The sequence below is a fragment of the Artibeus jamaicensis genome, unplaced genomic scaffold (assembly GCF_021234435.1).
Source record: "Artibeus jamaicensis isolate MK-2021 breed Jamaican fruit bat unplaced genomic scaffold, CSHL_Jam_final contig_415, whole genome shotgun sequence".
In the NCBI taxonomy this organism is placed as follows: Eukaryota; Metazoa; Chordata; class Mammalia; order Chiroptera; family Phyllostomidae; genus Artibeus; species Artibeus jamaicensis.
In genome coordinates this window covers 36,979,214-37,000,975 of record NW_026521823.1, presented here as the reverse complement: position 1 = coordinate 37,000,975, position 21,762 = coordinate 36,979,214, and the positions used below count along the sequence as shown (strand labels likewise).

Below are 21,762 nucleotides of genomic sequence, written 5' to 3'. Positions count from 1 at the left end.
ACACGGCTGTCACAGGGAGGGGGAGACCATGGGGGACTGACTCTTCGAATCTCAGACACAACAGCGCAGCCAAGGAACAATTTCATATGCGCACAGGATGAAAAGCCTCACAGACCAAATACGGGTGTCGTTTGGCTCAAGTCACTGCCCCGGAACATTGTCAACAAAGCCACTTTGAAAAACAATGAGCAGATTTGAACATAACTAACTACATCTACGTAATGTGGCCAAACAGCAACGTGACACACCTCACAAGGCAGCCGGCAAAGCCAAGTGCATAAGACGTTTAGAGATGGTTGTCTGAGAGCAAACAGAAAAGCAAAAGGTTCAAAAATGTAATTCGATGTCCAACACAATGCAAACAAATCAAGAGAAATAGAGGCCCCAACAACTAACATACACCTTTATCTACAAAGTAGTTTAAAACTAGTTCAAACATTTTGGCCAAATCTATTAAAATGTACAATAAGGAAATCTTTTGACCAAGTAATATCTTATCTAGAACTTTAACCACAGTGATATCATGTACTACCCAAAGATATATAGGGCGGGGCAAAAGTAGGTTTAAAGCTGTTTGTGTTTAAAATAATGCAATAACTAATAAATAATAAAACAAGAATAAACTCTGTGTTTCTCGGACTCACAACAGTAAACGTACTTTTGCCCACCCCTGAATGTAAAAGAACATTCATTTCTGGGTTGTTTATAAATGTGAACATTTAAAAACAGCCCACATAAGCACCAAGAAGAACTGGCTAGATAAATTATAATACACACATAAAATGAAATATTCTGCAGCTACCAGTAAATACGAGTATGCATGGAAGTGAAAACGACGCCTAGATGTGTTGCTAAGGGAGGGGCGAGCACATCGTAAGACAGTCTGCATAAAATCACCCCATTTCTGTAACGATAGAATGGACGGCTGGGTACACAGAAGGAGGAGACTGGAATGACACTTGCCAAACAGTGGCTTTTCCTGGACCTCAGAAATGGAAAGATTCCTACTTTCTACTTTTTATATTGCTATATTTTCAGAAATTCTTATTTACATATTTATTATTTTTATGATTAAAAATTAACAGTTTTCTTTTCTCTTTGTAGCTTTGGGCTTGGTGTTTGGGCTATGAAAACCTAAGCAACATTTCAAATCTGGAACTCGAAATGAGAACAGAGAGAACTGAAAACCTCCAAGGGAGGATTCTCTCGTTAGCTGTACTTGGCAATGACTACTGACATGAGTATGGGTTTGCTGGTAGCTTTCAAACCAACAGCTGCAGATACACATACTGTAGATAATCCACAATTTTTTTTAATTTGAGGTTTCTGAAAAAAATGGCAGGGTTATCGTATGTTTACGTGACTCCTGTTCTTCAAATTCACTGGGAAATTCTTATGTTCACTTTATGGTTGGGTCTATGAATTTTTCAATTAAACAGTCAACTTATTTCAAGGAGAAAATTCTCTAATGGTGTGTCTGGGGACTTTGACCTTAATGCAGTGACTCACTGTCTCATCCGTACAAAGCTCGCAGGTTTCCCAACCAGTTCTGTTGCTATAAGCATCCCTCACGGTACCACGCACAGCATCTCACAGTGGTGCTTTGAGATGAAGCTGAGCAATGCCTGAGATCAGGCTCGACTGCTGCCCACGGGCTACCCGAAGACTCCCAGGAGGACTCGGGGCTGGGCCGCACTTCCACAGCACACTGAGAGTGGCTCCATCTGTCCTGTGTCCGCTAACTGCCTTACGGAAGATGCTACAAGTAACTTGTGTGGCCAGAGAATTAATTTGCAAAGGGAATGATCTATCGATAAAATCAGCTAACAGACAGGATAGCATGTGAGGGCCTTCCCTCCTTTTGAATAAACTTATGGCGAGTGAAATTTTATCAGGAGGTCCCACCGAAAGCATGGTTTCACTGCAGGAGCAGGAAGCACGCAATCCAAACTTGGAATGGCATCTGGCCCCGAAGCCTGGCGCATCCACAGTGTGGTTCCATCTTCCCTAAGGCCCACATGCTGCTCTGCGCCATTCAGCCAGGACATCCTCTCTCAAGGTCATTACTGACTTCTGGTGCCTAATCTCCCTTTTATATACATCCCCCTTCTGAAACATAGTATATCACAACAGATTAGATTTCTGTCATTTGTTTGTTTCCAATCATATTCTGTTTCCGTCTCCATGATTCCTCTCAATCACCTAGAATGTGACGTCCAATGCCTGCAAAGCCTACAGGTAGACCACTTCCGACCGTGTTCTCTCGGGTGGCTGATCACAGCCCTCCCATGCAGATTTCTTCAAAACGTTGTAGTCAGGGTGGGACAGGCCATGCTGAGGCAACAAATAAATCAAAATCTCACTGGTGTAGCACAACAACAATTTACTGCATTATCTTGCAAAGTCCAATGTGAGGTGGTAGGGTCCCCGTCCAACTGGTCAACCCAGATCCGGGTTCCACTTATTCCATGATCCGCACATCAGCAGGTGGCTTCAGGATCACTGCAGCAGGAGCAGTAGGGAGGCGAAGAGTCTGCCAGAGTGAGGGCTGGCTTCCCACGCACATTTCATTGACCAGAGCTAGTTGCATGACCGCGCTAACTGCAAAGGAGGCTGGGAAATAGATACTGGATTATTTGCAGAGTGCTGGCTTCATCTGAAACAGAAGCTACCCTATTTCCATGCCTTTACAAGCACTTTACTGTTTCCCCCTTATACCCGCAGTAGCTGTAGTTAGTGACATTCGATGCTTTAGAACTGTTCTCTTAACCCCGTTCCACCTTTATTCATCGTATGATTCAAATCACGTACTGAGGGTCTAAAAGTCTGGGTTAGACTGGGATACAGCATATAATCTAGTAATGGAGGCCTTGCATGAATAAAAGCCATAGTAGAGTGCTATATGGCTGTCACACAAAAAACAATATGTACCATATATAACTAGTATTATATCCATTTAAAGACAAAGAGAAAAATTAAACAGAGACTAGACCGAATGTCCAGATCAAGCTCTGGTGGAGAAATAATTTCATTGTTGAAAATATGGAGAGTGAACTTGGAGGAGGCAGAATTTTAACTCTTCCAAAGGCTCTTGAGAGGCAGAGAAGGGGGTAGGGAGCATGAAGCCAGGCAGGGGTACGAGACTGTGTTGTCCTGGGGTGGCGGGGTGGGGGGCTGGAGACGGGCCGACGAGGTGAGCAGAGGTCCCGAATGCCGCTAGGCTGGCCTGGACTTTGGCCTAAAGGCAACAGGACATGCTGCTGGTGTAGGGCAAAGGACAACAAGTAAACCCCCTTCAGAGAGATAACTGACTGAGGGATGTCCTGCAGCCGCTGGACAGAAGGTGCTTACTCCTGACGGCCTGCCTGCTGCCAGGAGCCACCCAAATTTGAGCCTCCAGAAGTGTCCGTGGCCACGGAACTTGCCCAGATGTGTCCCACCCTAGACCTGGCGTCACTCCTCCAATAACTTGTTACTTCGCTACCTCGCGTCCAGCAGACGCCGTGGGCTCTGCCTTCAGACCAAGCCCTGAACCCGACCACTCCACCGCAGCTCCAAGGTCAGGGCTACCTCTGCTTCCCGCCTGCAAGTCGCCTGCCAACTTGGTTGCACTATGTGTTCTCCTAAGTGAAAGGGTTGGGCTGCAACACCTGCCACCAGTGTCCCTAACCCAGTGGGACTGAGTGAGGTGGACAAGCAACTTGTACGCTGGCTGTGGGTCCACTCATCGAGGGGGCCGGAGACAGGGCCCCGCCCAGGGCCGACTTGCGCGTCCCTTGAGTGGCTCAGGGAGACGAAGACTTGATGCTCATCTTGAGAACCAAAGAAGGGTGTCACATGCTCAGAAAGACTTGAAGAGTTACGACATCTGTGCCACCTCATGTTGCTTTGACAGAATTCTTTCCAGAAGCTTAAAAAGGGGAGCAGCGTGCAACTCGGCTGTGACAGTAGCAGCCAGTTCGTCCCAGGGGCTCCCAAAGGCCCTGCTTTACAAGAAGCCTCCCCCCAGCGGGCCACGGGCCTCAGTGTGTGCTGCCGGGTCTGTGAGGCCGCGCCACCCACCGCCTCCGGGAAGGACTGAGGGCCAGGCCTGCCTTTTCCCGGGTCGGGGCTGTCTCTCCGTCTGTCTCCGGAGATTCGGGTAAGACCTTCTCCACAAAGACAACACGAAAGGGCAGGCGTGGGGGAGGATGAGAGTAAAAGGAAGCCAGAGAACGTCCATGTGTTTGTGCAAGAAGAAATAAAATCCTTCTCTTTGCCCTTCGAAAGCTGACCTATTTTTTTCTACCTGAAAGGTAGCGATGTCAGGAACTTCCCCAGAAATTCTGATTCGGGGTATGTTTCAATTTGTACAGCGGCGTAGAGGCCGGGGAGGGGGCAACATCTGCATTTTAAATGCCCAGAGGTGGTTCTGACTCACTGGAAGGATACGTTGTGGATGACGGTGCCAGAGAGAGGGCCCGCCCCGGGAGACTCTGCCCACTGATCAACATTCCTTCGAGGAAAGTCATCTACCAGCTGCGAGGAGCTTCAGGGTCCACAGGGGTCCACAAGCCCCCAGATTACCAGCCCAGACGCATCAGCCACAGTCTTTATCAGCCGCAGCTGTGACCTGGAACGCTGGCTTGAATTTCAGTGACCCCCTCCTTCCCACTGTGAGCCTCTCCTGACTCCCACTCTCTCATCAAATATGTGCTGAGCTCCTCCAACATACCAGGCCCCCAAGCAGCAGAGCCTGGGGCCAGAGCAGAGAACTGAGCAGACCCAGCACCTTCCCCCCTGGAGCACACAGTTCGAGGCGGAGACACAGAGTAACAGGGACCCCCAGACAGCCACCTAAGGGCGGTGGTTGACACGAGGTATGTGACAGAGCCTGCTTCCACTCAGGGCACCACTAAAGTGAAGCCAGCCCCTGGAAGGGGTGTTTCAGCTGAGAGGGGAAGGGCAGTAAGAGTGGGTTAGGCACAGGGCTTTGGGAAGGAAGGCTAGGGGACTGGGAGAAAAGGGGGGTGCAAACTGCCAGCTACAAACTAGCCACAGGGATATAAAGTACAGCTTGGGGACTACAGTCAGTAATGTGATCCTGAGTGTGTCTGGGGCCAGGTGAGTGCTGGGCTTCTGGGGGCAGGGACTACTTCATAAGTTATGTAAGTGTCCCTTTGCTGTACACCTGCAACCGATACCATACGGACTGTCAACTGTGTTTGAAAGATAAGAGTAACTTAAAAAAGAGATAAGCCAATAACAAAATGAAATAGCCACGTTCAACGACCCCAGTGAGACTTGAGTTTCTGATAATGTACTTGACTAGTGTGTGCCTGATAAGTTGTGAGAACAACATTCTGATGAAGCCACTTGACACGTAGGCGAGTGCAGAATGATCACCAAAACTTGGTGGTTATAGAAGACCACGCCGATTCCTCTAAAACACAGATAAAGACGTGAATCCTTTCAGTATTTTCGGCTCTACCCCCAGCTCCACCACAGAGACCCACCACAGATTTTCAGTGGGACCAGTGGCCAGTGGGGTGGGTCCCACTGGGTGCCAGGAGCAGGGCCAGGAGTGGGAGGAAACTGGGCAGGGGTGGGGAAGGAGAGGGAAATGGACCTCAGCATTGATTACACCCGTAGTTCAAAAGTAGCAGGAAGTTTAGGAGCAGGTATGGAACCAGTGGCTGCAGCCTGCCATCACCAAAAAGGCAGGATTCTGTCCTAAAAATCACGTGCCAACGCCCCTGCCGTCCATTTACACACCACTGCACGAAGATCGCCATGCTCTCAATCAGAGTCGTAGCATCCGGTGTGATTACCCCAAAACACAATCTAAAGTGTGTGAAGGACCCATGGGCACAGACAGCGGTGTGGGGATGGACTGTGGGAGTGGGGGGTGGGCTGTGTGAGGAGGGCAAAGTGGGAAAAACTGGAACGACTGTAATAGAATAACAACTGAAAAAAGAATCAAATAAAGTATCCTTGAACTTTTGCAGCTATTAAGGTAACTTCCTTATGAGCAACTCACATGTCTTTTTCGGTCATGCCTGCCGGGGTCCCCAGCCCGCCTAGGGCCTCCCCAGAAGACTCGGATTCTCCTCACCCCTGCCCCCCACAGCTGTCCGGCCAGTGCCTTCCCCTCAAACACCTCTGCAGGACCCGAGGGGGCCTTCGACCCCGCCTCCCCGCCCCCGGCCCCGCCCCGTGAGTTCCTGATGCGACTTGGTTTCACATCCTCCCTGCCCGGTCACCTGCCTCTGAGCCTGTTTTGACTTATCTTCACCGCCCCACCCCTCGAGTGTGGCACGCAAAACGGAATCTAGCTCCCCAGACACGGCCCTCCCCCGGGAGCCGAGCCCCTCCACCCCAGCTGGTGTCCTCTGTCCACGTGCCCTAGGACACACAGGGACCTTTGTCAGCATGATATTGCAGCTAGGTCACCCGTGTGTGGACCGAAACCCAGACATCTTGGCTTGTAAGTTGGGGTTCTTCCCTTGCACCACCCAGGACTACGTCTCTGGGGCACACCGTCCTGAGGGGACAGGGGGGTGAGTGGGCACACAGCGCTACAGAGTGAGACGGAGTCCAGCTGGAGATGCCATCCCTCCCTCGCCACCACCTCCACCCCCTCGAGTGCTGCTCCGACGTCCTCTAAGCAGCAGAAGCGTGCGCCCAGCTGCTTGGGACACATGGAATCGCTCCTGCTTCCAGCTGTGCTCCCCCGCGGCCCAGCAGCTGCTCTGCACCATAGGAACCAGCCACCCTCCAGACAGACACCATGCGCTCCCCCAGCCCCTCCCCCACCCCCTACGCCTGGGGACAACATACAGGTGTCTCAACTGCTCTCAGAGTCACATGCAGCCCTGGGAACAGTAGGGAGATTTGACACAGTGACATTCAATGCTTAACTGAGCAGCAAAAATTAGAGAAATTTCCCAGGGGAATAGAATCAGCAGGAGACCCATCAGCCACCGCTTTTTTTTTTTGTTTTTTTTCTCACAGAGTGAAAATTTCTCTTCTGCTGGGAAACAGTTTGCCGGACTCGCCCCCCCCTTCCCTCAGTGCAGTTTTCCCTTTAACATGATTCAGGGGACAGGTGAGGGGGCACGGGGGCCTCACAAGTGCAGCGTGCTCAGGCGGAGGCCGTGAGCAGGGGGGCCTTGGGGCAAACCTGCCAACGGTGATCACACGTGGTCACGCTGGCTGTGGACCACAGCCCCCGGTGCATAGACGTGCACACACCTGCACACACCCGCGGTAGAATGGTCACCGCGTCGAACCGGGGCTCTGGCCACCAGAAGGTCCCCATTGGTGGTGCCGCAGCAGGGTGGCAGTGATTCATCATACACTTCACTTAAAGCAAAGTAACTCCTAGGAGGCTCATGGAAGGACGCAGTTTATTCGCTATCAGAGTGAATCAACTTCTCCACCGTCTGCCTTCCCCGCTCCCATTAACTCCGGGTTCTGCAAGCCACCAGCCTCCCTGATTCCCATTATTCCTGTTCATTTTAATTAAGGGCGTGGGGCTAATGAGGAGAAAGCATGCCCCGGCACCAGAGACCGCTGCCTGCCAACAGAACAGGGTATAAGCACTCAGCTGTTCAGCAGCGTGAGTGTGACCTCTGCCCGCTGCGGGTTTGCACACAGGACTCCTCCTGGACACGTGTGTTTTCCTCCCATTGCAGGGGCATTTTAGAGAACATTCCAAATGCATCCACCATTAGACCTGTCACGGGGCTCCTGAACACGCCACTCACCATGACGAACATCAGACTGGCGGCAGACGAGGAATTCTTGGTCTGGCAAAGCCTGAGTTTAAGAGCCCCTGGGGGCTTCTGCTTGGTTACATGGCCTGGAAAGGGCCTCGCCCATAGGCCCTCGGACAGAAGGAGACCAGACGCCAGAGCCGTTCTCTGTTTTCCGGCCCCTGCAGGAAGAAGAGGGAGAGACATGAGGGTCAGGAAGCACAGGAAGGCCTCCCGAGAGCCGCTGAGGCTGCCCAGCTCACTGAGCACACGGGCCAGAGCCCCTGCCCAGGCCACCCGGGCCACCCAGGCCACCCAGGCCACCCAGGCCACCCAAGCCGGGGGTCTGCAGAGCTGTGCAGGCGTTCGGAGAGGAAAGCACACTTTTCAAGGTTTTGGGTTTTTTTTTTTTGAGGTTCTAGAAATCCCGAGGCCCACTGAGACGGTTTGCTCACTGTGTGTATGTTCCGGGCTGTCCCCAGAGAAAATGTAGTCAGGGCTCACCCACGGGGTGCAGGGCAGGGTGCAACCTTCAGCTGTAACCTGCTTCACTTCCTCCTTGGTGGCCAGCTACGCTTCTCCACGGGGGTGTGAGAGAGAGACAGACAGACAGACACACTGACACACTGACACAGAAAGAAATACACGACTCAACACAGCTAACGATGGCCAGGGTTGCAGAAGGGGCCAAGCTGCAAACCACTGAACATGGGCCTGCCATTCACACCACCCCTCAAATACCCAACACTGGCCACAATGCTGTTGCGTGTGTGCACACATGTGAACACACATATGCTCACATGCAAACTGAGTAAGCAAACGACCCCCGCCGTCCCTCCTCCTGGCCTCTGGGAGGACCCGGAAGCCCAGGACAGAAGCGTGCTCAGTGAGGGGTTCCTGACCACCTCTGCCATTGTCTTCCTCCCAACCCCCCAAGGCTGACCTTGTGCGTGCTCAGCAGGCTGGCATTCCGTTCTATGGCAAACAGCATCATTAGTGCACCATGGCAACCGTCCTGTCTACCCCTGCAGGCCTGTGGGTGCGGAGAGGTGTCTCGCTGGTCAGAAACCCCGTATCAGTGCTCTTAGTCCTGGATCCTTAAACTGCTGAATGGATTTGTCCCTTCCGTCTGGGAACCTCAGGAAGTTAGAGACAGACAACAGCAGAGTTTAGACGGCCACCCCTTTCTTCAGTAAACTATCTACTTCCATACAAGAAGACAGACCCCATCCAGCAGCGTTCTGCCATCCCCTGCAACTGGAAACCTGCGATCCTGGAAAATTCCAGATGGACTGTGCCAAATAATGCAAAAACACCCCCGTGTTACCCCGACGCATAGACGTCTTTGAATAAAAGTGTTCTCGTTTTAACTCATTATTAAAATAGGAATTTAAATGCCTAGTCTTCTGTCCTAACGGTTGTAGGTTGGTACAAGTAGATTGGTTGGACCTTGATTTGGTGTCTATTTTTACAAAGTAAAAAGCTCACGAAAACCGGAGGAAGGGGGGCTCCGAGCTTGCCTGCCGGCACTGGCAAGAAGAAAACGGCATTTGGAACATTGTCTGGATAATCCAGTCCCAAGACGGGCTCCACAGACAGGAAATAATTTAAATATTCGGAAAGAGATACAAATTAATTCACAAGTCTTCCACTAGTGGATACTGGTCACCACATTTAGCAATCTGACCGGTCTCTACAAGTCTATCCACTCAGTCTCAAATTTGGTTGGACGTGTCAGTCTCTGAGCTACAGAAACAGTAAATCCCCCACCACGAAGGTTTCCCCGCCTAAGCTGAGCCACATAATGGAGCCCTCTGGGTACATCACAGTCCCAGGAAGTCCCCGAAGGAGAAAATGCCTGAAGATCTGAAAAGAGAAAGTATGTTGCACCTGCTGGCCCGGCAAGAACCATTTTGCTTGAGTGTCAGTGAAGGATGGAGCCAAAGACAGCTCTTGGCAGGCACCCCATGGTGGGAGGCGGGGGAGGTGGTCCAGGGTGTGTGTGCAGCTAGGAACTTTGTCTCTCGGATCTAGGCCAGCAGCATCCAGAGCACAGCTCCCTTGCAAGCAGATCTGCTCCCGAGCACCCTGTGGCAGGTGAAGCGCCCCGTCCCTACTTAGAAAAGGCATCTCGCCTCTTTTTCCAGGGCAGCACAAAGGGATGCTTTCACTCAACAGTAATTTCACGCGTGGCTCCTGGCACCCTCAACTCTGAGAAACACCGACATCTCCCTGTGAATAACTGTCACTCTCGCCTTCTCTGGGTCCCTTAGCAAAGCAGACCCTTCAGCAAGTGTCAGCAGGTACCAAGCCATCAGCCGCCCCTCACTCTGGGTAAAGCTCACCTTTGTCAGACAGGTGGGAGGGGGAGGAGGCGGAGGATCGCTCTCCCGCACCGGCCCGAGAACGGCACACGTAATCTCTGCCCACATCCTTTTGTCTAGGACTAGATGGCCTCTTCTGAGAAAAATAGTGTAGCTGTGTCACCAGGAAAAATGAGAAATTGGCTTGGTGGACAGCTACCCCATCTTCTTCACAGATGGTAAACAGTTCACTGTGTGAGAAGAATAGAATATGAACCTTGACAAATGCTTGCAGCACAAATTATCTGTGCGCTGAAGGATACCATGTATTAAATACAGTTTATGCATCAACCAAAATTAAGCTTTGAAAAAAATAACTTTTAAGCCAGGCCCTACGATTAGTAAACACTTCATATACTCAAAGAGAGATAGATACAAACTAATTCACAGCCTTCGGAAAAATTAGTGAGTATGTCTCATGATATTCATCAATATAACCACTCTCTAAAAACAGCTACTAAAGATAAAATGAAATGAAATGAAATGAAGTGGTCATGTTCCCCTCAGCCTGACACATGGATAAGAACGAAGCCTGCCCTGAAAAGCACCTTCCCGCCGAGACAGACCCCGTTGTTCTAACAGGAGAGGAGTGTATTCCCGACCACACAGAGGGCAGTGCCCTGAGGCCAGGAAGACTCTGCTTCTTTCCTGTGATTGGCAGCCAAGGGCACAGCTTTTTTGGCAAATCCCAACCATCCTCAGAACACGAGTACCTGAGAGTCCATCTGCATCCGCCCACGTCATTTTGGCCGGGGATGGCTTCTCCCTCCAGACTCTTTGCAGCAGCAACAGATGGAAAAAGTGGTGGGGACGGTGGCGACTCCTTAATCACTCTTCCTTATGGACACACGCTACGTCCCCCTCCAGGCCTGGTCAGATGTCCCGGGCGCCTGTGGCAGGAGCTTGGGGACCGAAGCTCAGAGCGCCCTGAGGAACACACTGAACACGTATGTTCTCATACACTCCAGGCAGATAAAAGCGAGTTGTTCGAGGCAACCTTACTTTTCTGGTTTGTCAGATGTGGTTTGAGTGAATGTCTCCTCCACTCGGTCAGCAGCCCTCCCTCGGTCCCCACCCCACTGTCGCTTCCTGAGGGGCCTTCCTTGGGCGGTGAAGGCAAACGCGAGAGCCAGAGACTAGCCTAGAGTCGGGAAAATGCTAAGTGACTATTTCAATCCCCCCAACGAGTGTTAAGCACCACTCTGTGCAGGCCACAGTGTGAGTTTGGGGGTTACGACATCCCACCTGAGAGGGGTTCCCATTCCCTCTGAGAAAGCAAAGAGCATCCCTTTCTGCATGGAGGACAGATGCAGAAACCATTGTCACATAGCTCAGTGAATGATCAGGTCTGTAGTCACCTTGTGCATCAAGAAAAGGCTCCCGGCCTTTTCTAAAACTGAAGAGCATATCAACTTTGCCAAACGTTTGACCTGTTTCGTTCCGTATAGTAAGGAAATCATACCAGTTTCACTGATGATGATGGGTGAGGATATCTGCAGATAACTTCTCCATAAGAAATTTCATTAAACAATCAGCAAAGGTACAGACAATAGGACCTTTTTTTTTAGGGTTTGCAGGACACATGGACGATAACAAGGGGGGTGGAAATGGGAGGGAGGTGGGGAGGGCTGGGGGGTTGGGCTGGGGTGGGGGTAAAAGGCAGAAAACTGTACTTGAACAACAATTAAAAATTTTTAAAAATAGTATCTGTCATTAAACATTTTTTGCCATCCCGCCCAACATTAAACATTCTTAGTGTTTACCTGTTCCCAGTTTGCCTTTTTAAATAACAAACTCATCCACACAACTGACTCATAAAAGGTGCTCCTCCAAAGGTGGCTTTGGAAGTGACGCAAGGGTATTTAGGTTACGGTTGAGAGCCCGTAGAAATATTATTGCTGAGTCAAAATTCACCTCAAATCTCACCAAAGTTTCTGGTACCTGTTGTAAGAGAGGTAAATAATCGTACAAGGCATGAAATTGATGTCTCTTCAAATGCACTCCGCTGTGAAACTAAGCTGGGAAAACGATGGCACATTAGACACAGAGAGAGCCCAGGATGCATGAAAAGGGGTTGTGTTCAGAACACAGGACAAACACACATGGTCGCTGGTCTGGTCATGGGGCTCCGTTTATGCATCATCCTTTTGGACAGGCTCAGGGTCTCTCTGAAGCCCAACACGTTACGAGCCTCACTGACGAGGTCGGTCCCTCTGTAGAACTAGAGAGAGCCTTAGCCACACAGAGATGCCCATCCTCAGTGAGAGAAACTGTACCCTCCCCGGTATTTTATTCAAGATGCTTGCTGCTATATTCGGAGACTATCGTTTAAGATTCGTTGCCTACATCCGTGTGTGTGTGTGTGTGCATGTACCAATGTGCACAGGTGTGTATGGGCGTGGCAGCTTTTTACAAATCAGGGCTCCTCCCTGATTGCACAAATGCACTCATGAAATGTCTCTGACATCCTCATTTGCATACCCTGAAATGCAAGCACACCAGGCCTTCCGACTTGAATACCCCTCACCCATCTGGACCACCCTCCTTCACGCCTATGTTCTCCACCCTCCAGGTTTATGCCTTCATTCCTAGTTTCTGTTCTTTTCTTTAATGTAAAGATTTTTCTAAGGCGCATCAAACATATGTTTTTTTAAGCTTTCATTTATTTACTTTTTATAGAGAGAAGAAAGGAGGGAGAAAGAGACGGAGAGAAACATTGATGTGTGAGAGATACAGCGATCAGTTGCTTCTCGCACACCCGCAACTGGGGGGCCTGGCTTGCAACCCAGGCATGTGCCCTGACTGGGAATTGAACCAGCGACCTTTCAGTTCACGGGCCAGCACTCAACCCATTGAACTACACCAGCCAGAGCCATTATCTGTTCTTTTGATGGCATTATTTTTGTCTCTTCATCCTTGTCTAATAAAAAAGAAAGCTAAGGTTCTGCCGACCCTCTCTTGTTCTTTCATGTCTTCTACAAGCAGAGCCTTCGGAGGTGCTTTGGTTAGTTTGCCCTCATTCTTCCAAGGCTTTGTCACCACGGTGCATGCTACTTGGGAATCTGCCCCAGTTTCTTTGCTTTCTCTTCTTTTTTCTCCCCATATTCACATTTTTATTGCACCTTTTTCTTACATTAAATTGTTTTCTTCCTCCTCTCTCAGTTTCATTGCAACCAAAGAAAATATTTTGTTGTGTCCTACTTTTTTCTCCTTAAAAAAAATCCAGTTCTTCAGGACTCCTTTGCTCCTTATACAAGGAGATTCCGCGGATTTTTGACTTTGTGTAAGCTTATTAAAGTCTGTCTTTTAACATTCATTTAATAAAATTAACATCTGTGTTTACTGACAGCAGTTATCTTCAGAAAGAAAGGGCTGAATTGTACTCATTTCTACCTGTCAATAGCCTGGGACCTTCCCCTATGTTCCCTTTTTGTAGGACCTGCAGCTGAACAGCCTTAGTGAAATGTTTAGAGATGACCAACCTCTAGAGATGACTTGTAGCTTGGGATAGAGCTACAAGTTTTAAAATCTGATTGTACTTAAATCCTCATTTATTCTTTTATCTCTTATTTATTTCCAATCTGTATTTTAATTCTTCATTTGTCATTCTATGAAGCGTTGAGTTGGACTAGCTGATTGACAGCAGCTCCCTGACTCCCTCTCCTGCTGACTGACAACCATCAGGAAGCCTCCCTGTTCCAGTTCTGCACCTGCTGGCCTCATTTCTGTAAACACGGTAACAGCTGACATTTCCAACAGGCACAGCGCACTCAGCAGCCACACCCGGTACTCCACCATCTACACCGCCGAGCTCCTCTCAGTGGCCCAGTGAGCAAGGAATCCTTATTATTCCTACTTTACAAAGGAAGAGGCACTGGAAGTTTCCCCAACTAGCCCAACGTTCAGCTAAAAGGTGAACTGTAAGCTCCAGAGCCTTCCTGCTTGCCCTTTGCAGCTCACGACCTTGGTGACGTGGGGCCTCGCTCTTCCTCGTAAGGACTGTAAACTGCTTGTTTTCTCTCTGACCCTCCTCCAGGCCTCTTCCTGCTCCTCGGTTTTCTCTGGAGTCTGGACAGTCTTCAGCCCTGGATCCCAGATTCCCAGCTGTCCTTCCACTTCCAGGGCCACCACTCCTTGCCCATCCTCGGCTCCCTTTCCTGGGGGTGAGTGAAGAAGCGCCACTCAGCTGAGCACAGAGCTCTTCCCAGCCCGGACATCTTCCTCAGAAAGCCACTCTCCAAGACGTCCTGCTGAAGGTCCAAGCCGTCACGAGGCTGTAGGGGATGAAGCGTGAGGCCGCACACCAGCCGGTCAACGACGGAAGAAACACACTACAGTGGCAAGCAGGCGCTGTGTCCCTCAGACACACTCTGTTCCACAAATTCAAAGGCCCTGAAACTGGGCCACGAAGCAGCCACAGTGGCGCACGTTTGGAGCCACGGCTATTGGCCGCTGGCTCCCAGATCCCCAGAACTGACCAGTCCCCTGTGTAGATGCACCCTCACCGTTTCATTCACCTCCAATTGACCGACACCACACTTCAAATGCTGCAGTTTTTTGGACACTTCTGCTGGTGCCGAAGCAGCATTTTATGGTGTGGTGACCGTCAAGGAAACATGGCTGAACCCCACGTACAAGTGCCTGTGTACAGTGTCACTCGATTTCCTCTTCACAGCAACAACGCTGTGATCATTTGGGCTCCTACCATCCACTGAGGATTTCCCAGGGTTTGCCCTGGGCCGAGTACGCTATACACACTCATCTCATTGAATCTCCACAACCACCCATAAAAAGAGGATTGTCATTCACATTTTAAAGACACAGGCTACTAAAGCTTCTAGAAGCTCAGAGACTTGCCCTGGGACATGTGGAAACAAATAACAGGTGGACATGAGAGTCAAAGCCAGGGCCGCCGGCCCCAAGACGCACAAGTGTGCGGACATCTTCTAGTGCATTCTGGAGAGAACCTGTATGCTTCCTTCAGAGCAGGTCAGGGCAACAGTCAGTTGTGGCAACACCTCAGATTAAAAATTACTCGCTCTCACAGCCCCTTCCTCATGTTCTCCAGTGTCCTGTGGCCATCCATGACCATTTACCTGCTACTGTCCCCACTGCCCCATTCCCCATAGACAATGAGACCTTCCACAATGGCCTACCAGACCACGGGGACATGAGACGCAGGCCGGACCCCAACTCCAAGGGAAGGAGAAGGCTGAAGAAAAGAAAAGGAAAAGAGGAGAAAACAGCTCGCCTTTTTTATTATACTGGGGAATCGCTCAAGTTGACTGTCTGCTTTTCTGAATGAGTATTTGGCTCGCCCCGAAGGGGTTGGAGCAGGACAGGTATCATTCACAAAAATCACAGTGGCCTCCCCCAGAGGGAACTGGGAAATCATGAGCTATTTGTGAGATTCTAGCAGTCGTATTTCCCTATGCTCGGAAGGAGTAAAAATCTAAACAGCTCTCCTGCGTCTCACGCAAACACTTCCGAAACCAGATCCAGGGGTCAAGAAAAACGAAGTATGTTACCATCTCAAACTAGAGAACTCCAGGCAGGCAATCTATTCGATGCTGAGGCCTATATGAGAAGAAAAAAATAAATCATCAGCCAAAAACATAGAGTTCAGAAGTTAAAGAGGTCCCTGAGCCCTACGTCAAAAAAGGAACCGACAGGGATCCTGGGAAAAAGGGGTTCTGGGGTGCACCCGGGAGGTCAGTGCAGCAAGTGACGTCAGGTGCTTCACGTGGAAGAGATCAGCCTTTGGCATCGAGTTGATTGGTGTCTCAGGTGGCGCTTGCCGCGGACCATTCATGCCATCCAGTACTCTGAGCGTGCCAGCTCGCACAGGCTAGGGAGGTCAGACGGGGCCAGGCCCGACTTGGAAGCCTGCCAGGCCCGACCACAGGCTTGCCAAGCAATTCAATAGGGGCACTGGAGCTTCCCTGTTGAGTTTCCTGAGCCCCAGGCCTAGAGAAGGATCCTCCCCTGACAAAGGGTCCTGAGCATTAAACAGGTACCACTGTGCCTTTTCCACAGCAGATCACGGTTTTAACGCAAGCTAAGTGCTCCTGCAACACGAGCGTGGTCTTATGGCTTCTTTCCATTGCTAAGGGTTTACACCAAGGAAAGCAATGTGGTCGTCACTGTTCCCATGAAGATGCCCTTTGAAAGGACTGACCGTTCCATCAGTTCGATACTATGGGCATTTCCAGACTCCATCCAAATTAACAGACCATGGAGGCTGGCTGTGGAAAACCCCAGGAAACAGGGTCTTTGAGACAGATCGACCCTATTCTGCATGCACCAAATCTCATCCTTACCTGATACTCTCCTGTCTGGAAGAAAATTATCCAACTCGATTCATAGTTGCTGATAAAAAATAAACCTCCCATCACTTTCATTACATGGACAATAAAGCAAATTTGCAAATCAATGCATTACAAAATGCTAAGTGGACCTCAAAGGAGATTTTACTTAAAGACGGGTCTAGGTGCCCCTCAAGCACCAGGCTTCCCAGGGAGTTTTGATTCCCCGCCACGTGCTCAGGACCGTCCCAGCCTCCGCAGCATTTCTAATGAGCTCTCACTTCTGGCAGTAAGTCTGGAATTTACTTCGGTTGATTTACAGAATCTGTGAACAAGAATTGTATCTAAATTGTCATCACCCTCGAGCAACTGTCCAGGCTGAAAAAGTGTCCTGAGCCGGATGGCTGGGTGAGACAGGTCCGTGAGATGGGCCAGGTGCCTCGTCACTCAGCCTGGCCACTTCATGACAGTCACACGGTCGGACCTGGCCACTCGCTGACGGGTGGCATCGCAGGGCAGCCCCAACCACCTCCCTACGCCAACTCCGATAAGGACGGACAAGTTAGATAAGGACGTGTGCTGGATGCTCTTCCATCTGCACCTCCACTCGGCTCATAAACCCCAGGAGCAGAATCTGTTGGTGGAACTCACACCAGGCATGTGTGGTAAGAATGTGGGCTCAAAGAGCAGAGCCCAGTTGAGCAGCATTTGTTACAGAAGAGGCAGCTGGGAACTCCAGCTGCTGCAGTGAGGAGACCAGTGAACGATGGGAAAGAGGAAAGAACCATAGAAAAGAGAAAAGGATAAAGATGAGAAGAACATGGAGTGAAGGGTTTGCCAGTGATTGATTGTAAAACACCTTCCAGTCACCTTCAACCTAGTGGGTAGCTTTCCATGCAGCATAAAACCAGGGGGTCTAGAAGCTCACTCCTCTCGGCACAGCTGTCGAGGCATCGCATGGATACTTTACAGAGTGCCCGGACACTAAGCTGATACTGGGTCTTCTGACTTCCGGTGTTATGCCAACTAGTGCAGTAGGAAATGGAACAGAAATGGCTAGAGAGGGGAACAGAAAATGATGATGATTACTCAAGGCCGGGAAACTACGTTCTCCGAGACGGAGTTCTGAATAACCACAAGTGGAGGCCAGAGCTAAGGCATCTACTAGCTCCTCCCAGAAAGAGGTTGACTATGAGGAAGGGTAAGTGAGCATGGACCAGTGGGGGATGGAGAGGGGCCAAGGTGCATCTGATAAGCCAGAGGAAGCACGTCCACTCTCCACTACATCCACCTAGAATTTCAGAATCACCCGAGCCCTGGCGAGGCATCCTGGGCTCGACCCCAGACCTATGCTCTAGATGCAGCGGCATTTACTCTGTGTTCTGGTTTGATGTAGGCACCCCTGCTTTAGTTCATCCCGTGGTGTATATTTACATACTCTCAACCGATTTGGTCCTTACGCTTCTAAAACTCCATGCTGTCACGCCTTAGACTGCCCTACAGATCTTAGAATGCTCTGCAGATCTTGTCGCTCCAAGACACTTGAACTGGTGATTCCCTTGAACTTGTTGCTCAAAGACACTTGAAATGGTGATTCCACGTTCCTGATTCCAGAGACGATAAACCCAGCTCCCAGCACCCATCCTGGAACTTGCTGACTCGAACAGAGCCCAGTGCTGTTGCCATGTCTAGTGAGAACCGCGACACTCCACCCAAGTGGGTGTATGGTCTGTGATTAAGACCAGTTTCGTGAAGGTAGAAAGCATAAGTGAAAAGGCGGGCTGCCCGCCTCCAGATTAAAAGATGAGGCCAAGCGAGGGGCCAATGCAGCAGGTCGGCTGAGCACTCTGTCTTGTGCGGACCTCTGGGTCCGGGGACTGCGGACGCGGTTCTCGGGGGCGAGCGGTGCACAGGCGGCTGTTACGGAAGGCAGCACATCTCTTGTTGACTGATGACTCCCGCCTGGCGATGCTCCCAGGTCTCCACAGATGCAGAAGGGAACAGACCACGGGCGAGCTGTGTGAAGGGTGCCACTTGGGAAGAAGGGGCTGTACATCCCGGTGTGGGACAGGCTCCGATTTCGGGCCCTCTGGACAGGTGTGGCATCAGCACCCTTAAAGAGAGCACTTCGAGACAACACCCCGCTAGCCGAGATCTGGAACCATCGTGAGAAAAGCAGGTTTAAAATCTAGTAATTAAACTTCGACGTGGGCTCTGAAATCCCCAGGCCCAGCCCTGTGGGGGTTTTATGACATTGTTTGGAGATGTGAAGATAGTATCTGAAACAATGCCTTTTGCTCATAAACTTGACCTTTCCAGACAGTGATAAGTCAGCCATACAAAAAGCATAGTAATTCTCTGAAGAGTGAATCTGAGAGTGAAAAGGGTCTCTTTTCTCTTCATTCTTTTCCTCCTGTTTTGTGCTTTGTTCTTTTAAAAAAAAATTTCTTGCTTGTGGATATGTTTATGGATTTTAGAGAGAGAAGAAGGGAGAGAGGAAGAGAGAAACATCGGTTGCCCCCAGTATATGCCCGGACTTGGGAGTGAACTGGAGACCTAGGTATGTGCCCTGACAGGAGATCGAACCCAAAACCTCCCACGGAGGGAATGGCGCTCCAACCAACCCAGCCACCCGGCCAGGGCGGCGCTTCGTCCTGTGCTGTCTTCACTGTGAACAACCAGTCACTTCAGCACAAGTCCCCAAACGTCACTCCAGGGGCCTAGAGGCAAGGTCGTAAGTACCCACCCTTCCCCAGACACTTATTTTTCTCCTCTCTCATAGTCAAAGAAAAATCCTCATCTGGAATTGCCCAACCTCCAGATAAGAAGAAGAAGAGGAAGAGGAGAGGGGGAGGAGGAAAAGGGGAAGGGAAAGGGGACGGAGAAGAGGAGGGACTATTGGTCTAATTCCATGTCTCTAAATTTGAATTGTAAATTTAATAATTTTTAATTTTTATTTTGAAGGTTTTCTTTTTAGGTCTAAATCTTTGGAGGTAGTTTGATATACCAAATCCTTCCATTTCTAAAATCTCTCGTGTCTGTTTTCCAATTGAGCGTTCAAGTTCACTATATCCCGCAACTCCCATGAAACTGGGGAAATTCCTCAGAGACTGCCATTTGAGTAACACTTCTCGGAATTGTTGCATTGGAAGTATTGTCCCGGGCCCCACGAGGGGAGGCGCACATATGTTAGAAATTGAGGCTACCCAGAGTTTATGTAATTATCCAGCCATCGGTATATCGTGTTACCAAGGGGGCATACCTGTCTCAAAGGCCAGCATCTGAACGTTTAATCAGTGCAGAAGATGGACCTGAAGCATGAACACAGCTCTTGACAAGGTGGAGGGGCTGCGGTGACAGTGGATGTTAGATTTTACTGCAATTCCATTGTAACCCAAAGGGAATCTAGGACAAGGCCCCATTTCAAAAGGAGCCTCCACCATTTACTTGCTGTTGAAAATAAGGGCAATTTAATTCAGACCAAGTAGAACTGAACTCAACAAAGATCAAGTGCTTCTTGATTCTAGCCAAGCAATATAAAAGTAACAACACAGAGCTGTAGAAGTTCAAGTGGCAGAGACCTTGGGGACACTGAGCCCAGAAGCCACCTCTCAGCATGATATTCCCCCCATCCCAGCGTCCCTGGGCGGAACCCTCCCTCCTCCACTCAAACCACTCCAGGAAGGATGACTAGACTCCACACTCGGGCCCCGCTGGGCCCAGCCTGGGCCCCAGTTCTCGTGGGTACAAAGAGGGTTGAGGGGCTCATCACAGAAGGCATGGGGCAGTTACGGATTGTCCCCCCTCAGAAGGGGCACATTCCATTGAATTCAGAGTAAACACTGGTTTGCAAGGTGCAGCCCCTCGGGGCTGGAGTTAGCTGTTCCCAGCAGGGTCCCCATAAAACAGTCCTCTAACCTGCTCAGCCTCCCTTTCTGAACAGTGTGCACGTCGGCAATACCTGTGCACCCCACACCAGACAAGGACCAGGTACACACTTTGCAAGCCCCAGTGCGATGTTCACAATGATTAAGAATTTCAACATGAGCATTAAACCACATGCTGGGCCGTGCTTGGGGCTCTCTCCTGAACACAAAGATGCCCTTAATACTTATCTAATATGACGTCATAGGGAAACTTAGCCCCTTAACTGACCCCCACTGAAGTTAATCCTGAACCGGGGTCAATCTCTAGCTCAGCTGTGATACTATTTGTCTCCACCTCCTTTAATTTCCTGGCCTGTGTCCTCGCTAAGGGGGGAACGGCGCACTGAAGCGAGGACCCAGAAGCCCGCGTCCCAGCCGAGGCTCTGCTCTGGGGCACTCAGTCCTGCCCCCCAACTTCACAAACATGGATCCTGTTCAGCTCCTGGGCCCCTCTCCCTGTCCCTGGGTCCTTAAGGCAATCCTGTCTCCTTACCCTTGGAGTTACAGGTATCTAAATTAGAAATAAGAAACATGGAGATGTTTGCTGGCTTGTCCAGAAAAAAGGTATCATCGTCTTTGTGAGAGAGCTGCGTCGGCAACTGCCCCTCCTTGGGGGCAGGTGCTGGTGGACGGGGTGGCGGGCACTGCTCCCCCATCCAGAGGACACCAACTACAGTCTAGGGAACAAAGCCGAGAGGATCCCAGAAAGAACAGGGCGGGCCCACGGGGTTCGGTCCACCCCGAATCCAGTCTACGTCTGTGAACCGTTAGAGAGAACCGCTCACAGCTGACGTGACGCACACTCCAAGTGAGCTAAATAAAAAATGTTCAGAAACCTCTCTGTCATTCAAGCACATCCCAGCGGCTGCCCACGAGGGGTGGCTTCTGTGGCCGCCCAGAGCTGGGCCCTGCATGGAGGAGGCAAGTCCAGGCCCTGCTTAGGACCAATCCCCTCCAAGAACCTTCGTCCTTCTGAGTCCGCTGCTCCCCTCCCAGGCTCTTCCCTGCTGTTTCCCGAGTCAACCTTTTCCTTAGTGTCATTTACTTTGATGACACATACAAGTATGAGAACCAGGCAAGGAGCCCCAGTGATGGTTCACAGACCACCTACTACTGGGCAGTCACATCCCCCCACTGTCTGGTTTTCCGAACCACCGGAGCAAAGCTGTGCCTTGCTGTCTGCCATCTCACCTGCAGCTCCTCATGGTCGGGCGGCTTGACCAAGGTCATGTAACGACCAAGGTCATGTGACAACCAAGGTCACACAGGCAGGTCACCTGTGCCCAGCCAGCTGTGCTTTCCACAGAAGGGACATTATTTAAAAGACCAGAGGGCCCTTCATTCCAGCTGAGTGAGTGACTGACCCCACGCAGACCTGGAGGAGAGGGCACGCTTCACCAAGCGCGGCCCCGAGGGCAGCCGGGGGCAAAGG

General features: G+C 50.5%; 1 long non-coding RNA gene across 2 annotated transcripts in view; it reads right to left on the bottom strand.

Annotated features, from left to right (window-relative positions):
- Positions 1 to 21,762, bottom strand: part of LOC119037484 (uncharacterized) — a 41,613-nt gene that overhangs the window by 12,092 nt on the left and 7,759 nt on the right. For both annotated transcript variants that reach the window (XR_008391671.1, XR_008391672.1), the window contains exons 3-7: positions 10,813 to 15,676; positions 10,082 to 10,290; positions 8,680 to 8,873; positions 8,241 to 8,362; positions 7,749 to 7,918 (exon numbers count right to left, since the gene is read on the bottom strand). This is a non-coding gene — a long non-coding RNA (uncharacterized LOC119037484). The remainder of the gene's footprint in view (positions 1 to 7,748; positions 7,919 to 8,240; positions 8,363 to 8,679; positions 8,874 to 10,081; positions 10,291 to 10,812; positions 15,677 to 21,762) is intronic.